The sequence below is a fragment of the Triticum urartu genome, chromosome 1A (genome assembly GCF_056163025.1).
Source record: "Triticum urartu cultivar PI428250 chromosome 1A, HENAU_Tu73, whole genome shotgun sequence".
In the NCBI taxonomy this organism is placed as follows: Eukaryota; Viridiplantae; Streptophyta; class Magnoliopsida; order Poales; family Poaceae; genus Triticum; species Triticum urartu.
The window spans coordinates 298,186,767-298,203,407 of NC_141873.1; the positions used below are offsets into that span (position 1 = coordinate 298,186,767).

Below are 16,641 nucleotides of genomic sequence, written 5' to 3' on the forward strand. Positions count from 1 at the left end.
CCGCGCTTGGGCGGAGGAGAGGCACGCCCAGCCTGGCAAGCCTTCCCCTTCTCCGCGGCCGAGAACCTCCTCGACGGGGCCATGAAGAAGAAGGAGAAGCGAGGGGAGATAAAACTAGAAGGACGCGCGTCGATCATTACTTATAGCTGGCGAGGGCCAACCAACGGCCCCCACGATCGCAGGTAATCATGACCCGTTTTTTTGCATGCAGGGACTTGTCCAATCCGTGCAGTTGCCGAGGCGTCGTGGGGAAGTGGAGACGCCCACGTCCAATCAACCGCCATGCGGCGCCCAAGGCCGCAGGCTGTTAGGGTCCGCGGCGCTTTGCTCTTGCCCTTCCGCCTCCCTGCACAGGCAAGTCCGGGCGCGCCTTGGGCCCGGGGCTACTGTCGGCGTTCTAGGAACGGGGGTCCCCAGACTTGCCTGCCTGCGGCCTGCGGCATGGCTCAAAGGGGGGCCCAGCACGGCCCATCTTCACCAACACAAACACAAGACCCTCGCGAGGGGCCAAGCCTCGCGGGGCGGACAACACGAAGCTTTCTCAGGCATGGCCTCGTCAGGCTGGCTCACGAGGAGGCGGAGAGATCAAGGCGGGGTACCTCACGAGGTGCCCATGGCGCAAAGCATGACGACTCAGGGCGCCAGGCGGGTGCCAGTCTGCGCAGCGTCCTCCTTTCCTCTTTGGTGCAAAGGGGGCAAGCGCAGCCGCGGAGTACCGAGGCATCAGGCAAAGGTTGCCATTTCGGTGCAACGAGACCAAGACCAGGAGGACTATGAGACGGAGGTCACCGTGGAGCCCAAGAAGGCATCATCACCAGAGCTTTGCGCGGGCGAAGACTACTTTTGTCAGGATAGCTGATACTTGCTGTCCCCCTTCAAATTAGCCCGCAATTGTTGGCTTCCTTCCCGCTCGATATTTGGGAAGAGGACCAGGGCCTCTATAAATAGGACCAGCCACCCACACAGCAAGGGGTCGGTCGGAGGAAAGCAGAGAGAGAGAGAGAAAGGTGACTGAACTCCTCCGAGCAGTTCATCGTCCCAGCCAGGAACAGACCCTCGTGAGGCTGTTCACCCTTGTATTGCTCATCATCATCAGCCCAAGAGGCAATCCACCACACCACACACTGGAGTAGGGTATTACACCACAACGGTGGCCCGAACCAGTATAAAACCTGTTTCTCTTGTGTCGTTCTTTCCATAGTTTAGATCCTAGCATGGCGGAGGGGTGCAGGTAGGTAAGGGGGCGAAATCCCCACGCGCACCCCAGTGTTCGAACCTCAAGGGTCTGCCGGAATCCAAAATCCAACAGATGGGACCGATTCTGTTAGGGTTAGGGCATAACGTAATCTCGGTGAGACCGATTACACAAACTCGGTGAGACTGATTTTGGTAATGGAATAACAGAGAGTTGGTCAGGTAAACTCGGTGGGACCGATTCGCTCTTTCGGTAGGACCGAAATGTTACGAAAGGGAACCAGAGACTTTGCATTGCAATCTCGGTGGGACCGATCGCTCATCTAGGTTTGACCAAAACGTTACGAAGGGAAACCGAGAGATTACAATCCCATCTCGGTGAGACCTAGATCCCTATCGGTGCGACCGAAAAGATTAGGGTTTCTGGCAGTGGCTATGTTAACTGAACTCGGCGGCGCCGGATATGAAATTTCAGTGGGGCCGAGTGGGACTTTTGGTTTGAGACATATGTGGATGTGATAAAGTAGCTGAGGGTTTTTGGAGCATATCACTAAGCACTTTGAGCAAGAAAGTCATTAAATAACACCTCATCCGCTCTTAATAGTATTGGCTTTTCCTATGGACTCAATGTGATCTTGGACCACTTAAACTGAAAAATGTAGAGTGCTACCTCTTGAGCACTGCGTTGGATTTCCCCGAAGAGGAGAGGATGATGCAGCAAAGTAACGTAAGTATTTCCCTCAGTTTTTTAGAACCAAGGTATCAATCCAATAGGAGGCTACGCGCAAGTCCCTCGTACCTACACAAAAACAATAGCTCAACGCAACCAATGCGCTTAGGGGTTGTCAATCCCTTCACGATCACTTATGAAAGTGAGATCTGATAGAGATGATAAATAATATTTTTGGTATTTTTGGTATAGAGATGCAAAGTGTAAAGTAAAAAGCAAAGCAATAATAAAGTGATGGAGATTGATATGATGAGAAAGAGACTCGGGGGCCATAGGTTTCACTAGTGGCTTCTCTCAAGAGCATAAGTATTCTAAGGTGGGTGAACAAATTACTGCTGATCAATTGACAGAATTGAGCATAGTTATGAGAATATCTAGGTATGATCATGTATATAGGCATCACGTCCGAGACAAGTAGACCGACTCCTGCCTGCATCTACTACTATTACTCCACTCATCGACCGCTATCCAGCATGCATCTAGAGTATTAAGTTAAAAATAGAGTAATGTCTTAAGCAAGATGACATGATGTAGAGGGATAGTTTCATGCAATATGATAAAAAAACCCATCTTTTTATCCTCGATGGCAACAATACTATACGTGCCTTGCTGCCCCTTCTGTCACTGGGAAAGGACACCGCAAGAACGAACCCAAAGCTAAGCACTTCTCCCATGGCAAGAACAACCAATCTAGTAGGCCAAACCAAACTGATAATTCGAAGAGACTTGCAAAGATAACCAATCATACATAAAAGAATTCAGAGAAGATTCAAATATTGTTCATAGATAGACTTGATCATAAACCCACAATTCATCGGTCTCAACAAACACACCGCAAAAATAAGATTACATCGAATAGATCTCCATGAGAGAGGGGGAGAACATTGTATTGAGATCCCAAAAGAGAGAAGAATCCATCTAGCTACTAACTATGGACCCGTAGATCTGAAGTAAACTACTCACACTTCATCGGAGGGGCTTGGATGATGATGTAGAAGCCCTTTGTGATCGATGCACCCTCCGGCGGAGCTCCGGAACAGGCCCCAAGATGGGATCTCGTGGATACAGAAAGTTGCGGCGGTGGAATTAGGTTTTTGGCTCCGTCTCTGATCGTTTGGGGGTACGTGGATATATATAGGAGGAAGAAGTACGTCGGTGGAGCAACAGGGGGTCCACGAGGGTGGAGGGCGTGCCTGGGGGCGGGGCAGGCGCGCCCCCTACCTCGTGGCCTCCTGTTAATTTGCTTGACGCAGGGTCCAAGTCTCCTGAGTTGTATTCGGTGAGAAAATCACGTTCCCGAAGGTTTCATTCCGTTTGGACTCCATTTGATATTCCTTTTCTTCGAAACCCTAAAACAGGCAAAAAGTAGCAATTCTGGGCTGGGCCTCCGGTTAATAGGTTAGTCCCAATAATAATATAAAAGTGGATAATAAAGCCCAATAATGTCCAAAACAGTAGATAATATAGCATGGAGCAAGCAAAAATTATAGATATGTTGGAGACATATCAAGCATCCCCAAGCTTAATTCCTGCTCGTCCTCGAGTAGGTAAATGATAAAAACAGAATTTTTGATGCGGAGTGCTACTTGGCATAATTTCAATGTAAATCTTCTTAATTGTGGTATGAATATTCAGATTCAAAAGATTCAAGACAAAAGTTCATGTTGACATAAAAATAATAATACTTCAAGCATACTAACAAAGCAATTATGCCTTCTAAAAATAACATGGCCAAAGAAAGCTATCCCTACAAAATCATATAGTCTGGCTATGCTCTATCTTCACCACACAAAGTATTTAAATCATGCACAACCCCGATGAGAAACCAAGCAATTGTTTCATAATTTTGACATTTTCAAAACTTTTTCGATGTTCACGCAATACATGAGCGTGAGCCATGGATATATCACTATATGTGGAATAGAATGGTGGTTGTGGAGAAGACAAAAAGAGGGGAAGATAGTCTCACATCAACTAGGCGTATCAACGAGCTATGGAGATGCCCATCAATAGATATCAATGTGAGTGAGTAGGGATTGCCATGCAACGGATGCACTAGAGCTATAAGTATATGAAAGCTCAACAAAATAAACTAAGTGGGTGTGCATCCAACTCACTTGCTCATGAAGACCTAGGGAATTTTGAGGAAGCCCATCATTGGAATATACAAGCCAAGTCTATAATGAAAAATTCCCACTAGTATATGAAAGTGACAGAATGAGAGACTCTCTATCATGAAGATCATGGTGCTACTTTGAAGCACAAGTGTGGTAAAAGGATAGTAACATTGTCCCTTCTCTCTTTTTCTCTCATTTTTTGGGCCTTCTCTTTTTTATGGCCTCTTTTTTTTCGTCCGGAGTTTCATCCCGACTTGTGGGGGAATCATAGTCTCCATCATCCTTTCCTCACTTGGGACAATGCTCTAAAAATGATGATCATCACACTTTTTATTTTTCTTATAACTCAATAATTACAACTCAATACTTAGAACAAAATATGACTCTATATGAATGCCTCCGGCGGTGTACCGGGATATGCAATGAATCAAGAGTGACATGTATGAAAGAATTATGAACGGTGGCTTTGCCACAAATACGATGTCAACTACATGATGATGCTAGCAATATGACAATGATGGAGCATGTCATAATGAACGAAACAGTGGAAAGTTGCATTGCAATATATCTCGGAATGGCTATGGAAATGCCATGATAGGTAGGTATGGTGGCTGTTTTGAGGAAGGTATTTGGTGGGTGTATGATACCGGCGAAAAGTGTGCGGTATTAGAGAGGCTAGCAATGGTGAAAGGAAGGAAAGTGCGTATAATCCATGGACTCAACATTAGTCATAAAGAACTCATATACTTATTGCAAAAATCTAGAAGTTATCAAAGCAAAGTATTACACGCATGCTCCTAGGGGGATAGATTGGTAGAAAAAGACCATCGCTCGTCCCCGACCGCCACTCATAAGGAAGACAATCAATAAATAAATCATGCTCCGACTTCATCACATAACGGTTCACCATACGTGCATGCTACGGGAATCACAAACTTTAACACAAGCATTTCTCAAATTCACAATTACTCAACTAGCATGACTCTAATATCACCATCCTCATATCTCAAAACAATTATCAAGCATCAGTTTCTTTTCTTAGTATTCAACACACTCAAAAGAAAGTTTTACAAATCTTGAATACCAAGCATATTTTTATTAAGCAAATTACCATGCTATTAAGACTCTCAAAATAATCTAAGTTAAGCATGAGAGATCAATAGTTTCTATAAAACAAATCCACCACCGTGCTCTAAAAGATATAAGTGAAGCACTAGAGCAAATTATATAACTCAAAAGATATAAGTGAAGCACATAGAGTATTCTAACAAATTCCAAATCATGTATGGCTCTATCAAAAGGTGTGAATAGCAAGGATGATTGTGGTAAACTAACAAGCAAAGTCTCAAATTATAAAAGACGCTCCAAGCAAAACACATATCATGTGGTGAATAAAAATATAGCTCCAAGTAAAGTTACCGATAGAAATAGACGAAAGAGGGGATGCCTTCCGGGGCATCCCCAAGCTTTGTCTTTTAGGTGTCCTTAGATTATCTTGGGGGTGCCATGGGCATCCCCAAGCTTAGGCTCTTGCCACTCCTTGTTCCATAATCCATCAAATCTTTACCCAAAACTTGAAAACTTCACAATACAAAACTTAAAGTAGAAAATCTTGTGAGCTCCGTTAGCGAAAGAAAACAAAAGACCACTTCAAGGTACTATAATGAACTCATTATTTATTTATATGGATGTTATACCTACTGTATTCCAACTTCTCTATGGTTCATAAACTATTTTACTAGCCATAGATTCATCAAAATAAGCAAACAACACACGAAAAATAGAATCTGTCAAAAACAGAACACTCTGTAGTAATCTGTAGCTAGCGCAAGATCTCGAACCCCAAAAATTCTAAAATAAATTTCTGGACGTGAGGAATTTATCTATTAATCATCTTCAAAAAGAATTAACTAAATATCACTCTCCAAATAAAAATGACAGCAGTTCTCGTGAGCGCTAAAGTTTCTACTTTTTATAGCAAGATATCAAGACTTTCCCCAAGTCTTCCCAACAGTTCTACTTGGCACAAACACTAATTAAACACAAAAAAACACAACAAAAACAGAGGCTAAATAATTTATTTATTACTAAACAGGAGCAAAGAGCAAGGAATAAAAATAAAATTAGGTTGCCTCCCAACAAGCGCTATCGTTTAACGCCCCTAGCTATGCATAACAAGCAAGAATAGATCAAGGTATTGCCATAATAGTAGGATACATTATTAAAACTCATTTCATATTCTCTACGTTCGGAAACAAGTTTTCTTTGAGGCAAGCAAAAGTAATCAAAAAGGCTAAATTTAATGGGACAAAAGTCCCCAAGATCGACCTTGGGAGGTATAGGTTTCTCCTTTGGTCCTTCATAATGCGCAACCAATTCAGCATTCTTTTGACAGAACTTTGTGAGCCTATATTCAAGAGAATATCCTAGTTCATTATTTTGAATAGCCAAATCATCATTAAGTTCAGAAATTCTATCAACTAAAACATTGGTAGGAACCCTTTTTCTAAAATTTTCATTGAAAGCAACATAGTCTAGAGATTGAAAACACATTATTTCTTCTTGATCAAAGAGGATAGCCTCTATGGGAGGACGGCAAGCGACCACCCTATAATGCACAAAAATTTCTTTGGCTTCTTTTATTACGAATCTAAACTTATGAGCCAAAAAGATAGTAGCGGCACGCTTAACAGAAGAATGCTCAATATTAGAAAATTCCAGAAAAATCCTTTGTATGGAAGGATGCATGTGCATGAATTGTCTTTCAAGTTAAACTACAAGCATGGCAATAGCGTCTGCAAGACTACTAGTTCTGTGAAGGATAGAACTACCCATAGAAGGTAAAGCACCAACGCAAGTAAAGAAATCTTGAATAACTCCTTTTCCAATAATATTACCACTACCAACACAGAATTTTTTGTATGAAAGATGGTAGGTTCTTTAGCAGGAGCATCAGAATTTTTCATGATATTATTATTGTCCATATCGACAATAATTTCCCCAATTTCAGACATAGAGGCAGAAGGTAAAGGACTTGACATAATGACAAGCTAGCAAACTAACACACGAGCAAACAAAAAGCAAATGGGAAAAAGAGGCAAATAGAGAAAGAGAGGGAGGATAGAGAGAGAGGGCGAATAAAATGGCAAGGGTGAAGTGGGGGAGAGGAAAACAAGAGGCAAATGGAAAATAATGTAATGCGGGAGATAGGGATTGTGATGGGTACTTGGTATGTTGAATTTTGCGCAGACTCCCCGGCAACGGCGCCAGAAATTCTTCTTGCTACCTCTTGAGCACTGCGTTGGATTTCCCTGAAGAGGAGAGGATGATGCAGCAAAGTAGAGTAAGTATTTCCCTCAGTTTTTGAGAACCAAGGTATCAATCCAGTAGGAGGCTACGCGCGAGTCCCTCGTACCTACACAAAAACAATAGCTCAACGCAACCAACGCGCTTAGGGGTTGTCAATCCCTTCACGGTCACTTACGAAAGTGAGATCTGATAGAGATGATAAGTAATATTTTTGGTATTTTTGGTATAGAGATGCAAAGTGAAAAGTAAAAGGCAAAGTAAAAAGCAAATCAATAATAAAGTGATGGAGATTGATATGATGAGAAAGAGACCCTGGGGCCATAGGTTTCACTAGTGGCTTCTCTCAAGAGCATAAGTATTCTACGGTGGGTGAACAAATTACTGCTGATCAATTGACAGAATTGAGCATAGTTATGAGAATATCTAGGTATGATCATGTATATAGGCATCACGTCCGAGACAAGTAGACCGACTCCTGCCTGCATCTACTACTATTACTCCACTCATCGACTGCTATCCAGCATGCATCTAGAGTATTAAGTTAAAAACAGAGTAACGCCTTAAGCAAGATGACATGATGTAGAGGGATAGTTTCATGCAATATGATAAAAAACCCATCTTGTTATCCTCGATTGCAACAATACAATACGTGCCTTGCTGCCCCTTCTATCACTGGGATAGGATACCGCAAGATCGAACCCAAATCTAAGCACTTCTCCCATGGCAAGAACAACCAATCTAGTAGGCCAAACCAAACTGATAATTCGAAGAGACTTGCAAAGATAACCAATCATACATAAAATAATTCAGAGAAGATTCAAATATTATTCATAGATAGACTTGATCATAAACCCACAATTCATCAGTCTCAACAAACACACCGCAAAAAGAAGATTACATCGAATAGATCTCCATGAGAGAGGGGGAGAACATTGTATTGAGATCCAAAAAGAGAGAAGAAGCCATCTAGCTACTAACTATGGACCCATAGGTCTGAAGTAAACTACTCACACTTCATCAGAGGGGCTTGGATGATGATGTAGAAGCCCTCCGTGATCTATGCCCCCTCCGGCGGAGCTCCGGAACATGCCCCAAGATGGGATCTTGTGGATACAGAAAGTTGCGGCGGTGGTATTAGGTTTTTGGCTCCGTCTCTGATCGTTTGGGGGTACGTGGATATATATAGGAGGAAGAAGGACGTCGGTGGAGCAACAGGGGGCCCACAAGGGTGGAGGGCGCGCCTGGGGGGGGGGGGGGCAGGCGCGCCCCCTACCTCGTGGCCTCCTGTTAATTGGCTTGACGTAGGGTCCAAGTCTCCTGAGTTGTATTCGGTGAGAAAATCACGTTCCCGAAGGTTTCATTCCGTTTGGACACCGTTTGATATTCCTTTTCTTTGAAACCCTAAAATAGGCAAAAAAAACAGCAATTCTGGGCTGGGCCTCCAGTTAATAGGTTAGTCCCAAAAATAGTATAAAAGTGGATAATAAAGCCCAATAATGTCCAAAATAGTAGATAATATAGCATGGAGCAATCAAAAATTATAGATACGTTGGAGACGTTTCATAGAGTCCTGAGCTTTGAGCTTGAGCCAATTCTTTGTCCTTAGAATTTTGAGGGATGCACTTTTCTCATCCATGCCATGCCAATCATTGAGCTTTGCTGAAATGTTTATCTTCAAATAGCATTAGCTCAATGAACTATATATTGTTAGGAATTACCAAAACCACCCAGGGATAGTTGCACTTTCAATCTCCCCCGTTTTGGTAATTGATGACAACATATAGATCAAAGCTTCGACAAATGATAAATAAGATTGAAAAACATCGTCGTTTTGAGAAGTATGCGATAAGCAAGAGCTCCCCCTAAATTTGTGCATTATTTGAAATTTGCTTTTGAGTGCAAATGCACAATCGATTAGGATCATGGGTTACTCTTCCATGTCACATACATCTTGGTGGAGCGCTTAAAAAGATAGAGATTAAAAGCATGCATCATCACCAAGCAAGTGAATGATCATATATGGAATATAAAAGATAGCATCATTCAACCAAATATTAAGGATAGCATATGATCAAACATATGATCATATAAGTATCTCACATGGACATAAAGTATCTCTCACAAGCACACAATAAAAAGTTCAACCAAAATAGCAAGAGAGATAAAAAGCAACACTCTCTCTCGAAGCCTATGATCTATACATTTTTCTCCCCCTTTGGCAACAAGTTACCAAAAATTTCAAAAATGCATAGTGCTAAACGACTCTCAGGCTTGATCTTCGGGAGGTGGTGTTGAGAGAACTCCAAGGATGAAAGCTTCAGATGAAGTAGCTGGAGCTGGTGGAGTGGCTGCTGGAGGTGGCACTGGAGCTGTGGCTGCTGGTGCTGACACTAAAGCTCTAGTATCTGTCACGGGCACTGCATCAGATCTTGGTCCTCTGGGCACTCTAGCAAAAGCATCTGTAGTAGACTTGCCCTTCCTCTCCTCTGCTTCCTCCTGAAGTTGCTCGACTACAGTTTGGATCTCAGTTACCTTGATATCAAGATCATATAATTTCTTCTCAACAATCCTCTCCAAACTCTCCTGGTTCTTAGTCAGGGTGGCCAAGCCCTTCTCAATCCTCAGGGTGGATTGGATCAGATATCCAAGTTGATATTGTTTATTCTTCAAGAATACCTGAGATGCCTCCTCAACAGTTGGCATCTTTGCAGCTTTCTCTGCCCTTGCTTTATCTCTCTTTTCATGTGCTTGAGCTGAAGATGGTTCATTCTCATTCATCACAACTGTGTTGTCCTCAAATTCAGAGTATATGGGCAGGTGCTCCTTATCCAAAAGATATGTGCATGTGCCCATCTTTGAGTTGATGAGCTCCTGAATTTGTGGGGCATACCCACAGCTTCTCTTCTGGTCAGCAGCAGTCCTCTTGATTGTCTCAACAATCAAACTCATGACCTTGAACTTCTGTGGGACATCAAATATGTTGGCTTGGGTAGCAGAGTGTGTCTGAGAATCCAATTGATGGTTGGCAGACCAGATAGCAAGAAGTGGACAGATCCAAATTTGTGAGTATCCAAAGCATCATCTGGGATCTCTTTGTACATCTTGGCCATAGAGTTATGGTCTTTCTTATTTTCAGCATAAATGTCCAAGTCATCCTCACTTTATTTCGGGGCATTGATCAACTGAGCCCATTCACTAACAGAAGATTGGTACCTGGTACCCTCAGACATGCAAACTATCCTTCCATCTGGATAGAAGTGAGCCGTGGAGTAAAACTGCATGATCAGCTCATCGTTCCACCCCGTGAGCTTCTGAGCAACAAATGTGTCAACTCCACATGCCTAGAAGCTATCATACACACCTGGGAAGTGATCCTCATTCTCCTTAATGAACTCCCAGTCAACCCATTTCATGTCACACACAATGGGCTTCTTGTCAAGAAACACTGTCTCATAAAAGTCCTGTTGTTCCTTAGTGTGAAACCTGTAGTCTACAACAGTTCTTCTCCTGATAGCATATGGATCAGACAGTCTCCATAATCTCAATCCTGCATCCTTCCTGATTTTCATGTTTTCTGCCACAAGATGTGCATCATTGTGGTCAGGGATCTTGGGTTTCAGCTTCCTTAGCACTTGAGCTTCATCTTCTTCAGCAGCGTCAGACACTGGGGCCTTGTTCTTCTCCTTAGCTGGAATGTTTCTAGTGCTTCTCTTGGGCTTCTGAGCTGGAGCAGCTGCCTTGGGAGCAATTTTGGGCTTAGCTAGAGCAGCCCCTGATCTGATTGCATCTCCCATGAGCTTTTGTGCCTTAGGAGCTGGTGCAGCATCCTCTTCCTCTTCATCATCATCTTTCATAATTGATGATCTGCCAAGCACTCTGGCAGTGCTCTTCTTGAACCTTTCCTTCCTTCTCTTGCCCTCTCCAACTGCCTCTTCAGTTGGCTTGGAGGTTTCAGCAGTAGATGCTCTGGCCTTAGACATTGGAACTCCCTTTGCTAGTGCCTTCTTATCCATCCCTGGCTTAACTGTGGCAGTTGAACCATACTCCTTTCTCGGCACCTTTTTCTTTGAAGTGGCCTCATCCTCAACAGCCACATAGTCTTCATCCTCAGAGTCAGAAGTTCTCATCTTCCTTGTTCTAGTGGCTGCCTTGGGCAGGTTGCTTGGTGTGCTCCTGCTGCCCTCATCAGAAGTGCTAGAGAGACTAGTGCCCTCACTTGGTTGAACCTGCTGTTCAGACTTGTTCTGGCTGTCACTTTGGTCAGACATCTTACAAACAAACTGTCAGCAAACCCTATGAATATATTATAGATGAGGTAGAGTAGATGAGCATCACAAAGTACAGGAGTTTTGCAAAACAGATGACTTCAAAACTTAGTTTTAGTTCTTCACAGAAAGCATTTCGGATCTACCGATTTGTAAACTCGGCGACACCGAATGTAACATCCCAAGTTTTCAATTTGGAATGTTATACATTAGGTCATCATTGCATATCATATTTTATTGCATTTTGGCTTGATCCTAGAAATTCTACGCAACTCAAGGACCCACGGAGAGAGTTGGGAATTTCGTTATTTTCATATTTGAGTTTTCTCGAATTTTGGAAAGAGAATCGTTTGGTTTTAATTATTTTCTCTGCGAATATTTATTTTTATAAAAAAATAAAATAAAAGATAGAGGATAAAATGACTTCCTCAAAATAAAGAAATATTGGAGATTTAATATTAAAATCAAATAAGAATTTTATTCGGAGTTTTATCGCTATTTTATTTGAATTAGGAAAAATATGCATTTTTCAAAATTGCATTATAGGCCCAAATAAATGTTCACCTTGTCCGGCATATTTTTAGAGGAGAGGGAAAATTTATTTCGGGATTTTTGGAGTCCGTTTAGTATTTCTTTTCTTTCTTTTTCTGCACGTCGGGTTGTTTTAAAAAAGTGTAACCGACTCTGGGCCGTACCCGACCAGGAGACCTTGAGCCGGCCTTTTTAAGCCGCGACCCCGACAGCCCAGCCGCCTACGCCCCCTCGCAAACCCTAGCCCGAGCCGCCGCCGCCGCCCGAGCCGCAGTCGCTGCCCGCGCCGCCGCCGCCGCTGCTCGCCGCCCGTTCCACGTTTCTCAGTTGAAGAAGTGCCACGCAGAGATGGATGATATTCCCCTGAGAGATACAGTGCCACTGGAAGCGATTCAGTTGGATACCGATTTGACCTACGAGGAGAAACCAATCAAAATTCTTGATTTTGCCAGCCGAGTTACATGCAGCAAAGTTATCAAGTTATGTAAAGTTCAGTGGAGCCACCATACTGAAGATGAAGCCACCTAGGAACAAGAGGAAGACCTACGGAAGGATTACCCTCACCTATTTTCTAGCCAACCCGAATCTCTAGGGCGAGGTTCATCTTAAGGGGGGTAGGTTTGTAACAACCCAAATTTTCAATTTGGAATGTTATACATTAGGTCATCATTGCATATCATATTTTATTGCATTTTGGCTTGATCCCGGAAATTCTACGCAACTCAAGGACCCACGGAGAGAGTTGGGAATTTCGTTATTTTCATATTTGAGTTTTCTCGAATTTTGAAATGAGAATCGTTTGATTTTAATTATTTTCTCTTCGAATATTTCTTTTTACAAAAAAAATAAAATATAAAAGAGAGAGGATAAAATGACTTCCTCAAAATAAATAAATATTGGAGATTTAATATTAAAATCAAATAAGAATTTTATTCGGAGTTTTATCGCTATTTTATTTGAATTAGGAAAAATATGCGTTTTTCAAAATTGTATTATAGGCCCAAATAAATGTTCAACTTGCTCGGCATATATTTAGAGGATGGGGAAAATTTATTTCGGGATTTTTGGAGTCCGTTTAGTATTTATTTTCTTTCTTTTTCTGCACGCTGGATTGTTTTTTTAAAAGAAGTGTAACCGACTCCGGGCCATACCCGACCAGGAGACCTCGAGCCGGCCTTTTTAAGCCGCCACGCCGGGACCCCGACAGCCCAGTCGCCCGCACCCCCTCGCAAACCCTAGCCTGAGCCATCGCCGCCGCTCGCCGCCGCCGCCCCAGCCCCGCCGCCCGCGAGCTGCCCCGCCGGAGCCCGCCGCCGCCTCGCCGGAATCTCGCCAGACTCGAGGTAGCCGCCACCGGTTTTTGTTTTAAAACCTTCCGATTTTTTTATAAACCCTAGTTCGTTTTTTAGATCGGTTCGTCGGTTTGCCGTCGGTTTATTTATTTAGCGAATGCCCGTTCGTTCATTTGTTTTAACGAACGATTTTCACCATTTAGCCGTAGACATCGAATGTTCGTTTGTTAGCCTGTTCGTCACTTTTCTTTTTCTCGGATTTTTCGCGATTATTTTCGATCGCGATTTCTGATCCGATTTTCGTTTTAGTTCATCTTTTCGCTCGTTTATCGGAATCAGGCGATTCAAGCGCCTAGATTTTCGTATCGAAGCCCTCTTTCTGTTTAATCAACTTAAACAAGTTTTTGCTACTTTAAAATTTGACTTTAGTCCAGATTAGTAATCGAAGCTTGTTTCTTTCACAGTTTGAGTTTCGTTGCTTCATTTGATTTGATTCTTTTTGCAAACTGGAGTTCTTAAGTTGAACTTTCTGGTTAGATCCTCTTATTTGAGTTTTACCTGTGCATATTTGTTTGATTGCTTATTGTATGCTTGTTTGATTGCGATAGAGTACCCGGAGTGCGAAGCGTGCTACTACGAGTCTCTAGGTTTCACGGATCATCAGCAAGGCAAGTAACACTTTGATCATACCTCTTTAGTACCCAATGTTCTTGCATTAGATCAATCCTTAGACAATTGCATGATTAGGATCTGATTAATATGTGGGTTATGGGAAGTAGATGAGGTAGTACATATTCTCCCGTTTATTACTAAACCTTTGGGAGTTACTTATATGTTGCTTATATTGCTATGCTATGCTCGTAGACGTGGGTTGGGTTTGAGTGTATTCATGATAGATGTGAGTATTGTTAATTAATGGTTAACTTAAGGTGGCAACTTTAATACACATCTGGGTGGATTGAGGCACCTGGGGAACCCAGTGTTGCCTGTATTTTTGGAAATCCCGGGGTACCGTGTGATTCTCCTATGGACTGCCACCCAGGCTCAAAGGGATCATAAGATTATTCATGCTAGAAACTTCCGTGTGCAGCCACATGCCATTATGGGCTCTGGCATAGTTGAGTAAGTTGTGGGAAACCTTTCCATGATGGGCTAGCATATCTAGGGGATTGTAGGTGTACATGCCTATCTATCGGTTAAGCAGACCTCTTCGGAAAGACTGTGTCTCAGTCATCCGTTTCTCAAACATTGTGTAGTGCGAGAAATCCAACAGAGGAGATCGAGTATTGTGGGGAAAAGTGCACAAACCTCTGCAGAGTGTACAAACTAATCATGGTTAGCCGTGTCCCCGGTTATGGACATCTTGAGTATCTAGTTCTTGGATTATCATGTGGATCTCATCACTCTTAATATAATTTGATTCGGTTTAATGTTGATGGTTAATTGGGATTGAGTTGGGTGAACCTTCTCAATTTTTAACAACCACCATGATAGTTAAATAAAATTTATTCCTTTGTTGTAGGAAAAAATTGGCTTTCCACAAAACATATTAACCATACAGCCTCCACCAGCCATATATGCATGTAGTGATATCATTATTCTGTTCATTACTCTCTTGTGTTACATTGCCAGCATATTCCATGTGCTGACCCGTTTCGGGCTGCAATGTATAATGTTGCAGACTTTTCAGACGACGAGTAAGGAGCCATAGGTCCTTGTTTTTCACTCAGTGATGTCGTTGGAGTTGATGGAATCACTTTATCTTCCAAGCCTTCCGTTGTTATCGTATTAGATGGCCTTAAGCCATATTTATGTGTAATAAGATCTCTTTTGAGACATTCAATGTAATAAGTGTGTGATTGCTAGTCTGTTATAAATCCTCAAGTACTGTGCGTGTCAGCATTACCGATCCAGGGATGACACTGATGCACGGAGATCAGCCTGTTTGAGGTCTGGTCGCTACAAGATGGTATCAGAGCACACGCTGACTGTAGGACATGACCACTAAGCTAAAGCCCTAGATCACTACTCTCTTCTCATTTCTGACTTCTCTCCATTTTCTACTCTTTAGGATGGCGGACGCAAGGAACAAGTTTGCTCAACCGGATGAAGACACACCTTTTGGACGCCACTTGAAGGAAGTCACTAGGTACCTGAACATCGGAATACCAAGCTTCACCGGGACTTACAACTCCACTTTACCAGAAGAGGAGCGCTGGATGATTCAAGTTCAAGTTCCAGGAAGGACATTTATGCCAGTCACTGAGCCCATAGAGTTTTCCTTTGAAGCACCAACCCGGAGTCCAGGAAAGAGTATGACAGCCCACATCACCATGGGACGCATTGGAGAAGTTTACCACAAGGATCTCAAGGATACTATCTACCAGATTTGTGGGCGCTGAGATGAGCAATGGGAGATGATCAGCACCAGGAAGGATAGATCAATTGCTGCTTTCATCCAGGAGTTAAACCAGAACATAAGTCGCCAGGAGAACCAGGTGTGCACAGGCATGATAGATCTGAAGAAGGCAATGACAAGGATCACCGAGCTTGAAGAAGAACTCAAGGCAACTCACGAAGATTATGAGGAGGAAATTGTCGTACTAGTGGAGAAGAATGACGACCTGACAAGGAAGCTAGGAGTCTTCATGGGAGACCCCGCGCCAAGAGGAGAAGATGACGATTCCACTTGCCCGGAGAACTACATCATCATCGACGACACCGACTCGGACCCCGACGATAGCGATGATGACTTTGTTGATGAAGCTGGACCGGATATTATGGAGTCTTCTACCGATCAATTTTTCTATTCGACCACCAAAACAGTAGTAGTATTCCACCATGTATATAGTATAGTCCGAGAGCTTTTGTAACGTTAGTTCTAGACTGATTGTATGCCCTTGCTTGTTTGATTGAGTGATATGATTGTGTTTGTCTCATGTGCATATGGGTATGTTTTCCCCCTAGACCTCATTCTACTCTATTTTCTCATCTTTTCTAAACCCATCAGATGCCTCCGAGACGCGACAATGGATTTGCTTTCCCACCGGAGCTCACTCAGTTGATCCAGCAGCAAAATGTATTGATGCAGATACTAGTCCAGAATCAGAATCATGGGAACAACAACAACAACAACAACCCACCACCACCACCTGATGATCACTTAGCCTATTTTCTAAGGTTGAATCCATCAGTGTTCCCCA

General features: G+C 42.9%; 1 pseudogene; it reads left to right on the forward strand.

The window, feature by feature from the left end:
* Positions 1–15,510: 15,510 nt before the first annotated feature.
* LOC147990935 (uncharacterized) lies at positions 15,511–16,311 on the forward strand (annotated as a pseudogene).
* Positions 16,312–16,641: the final 330 nt, after the last annotated feature.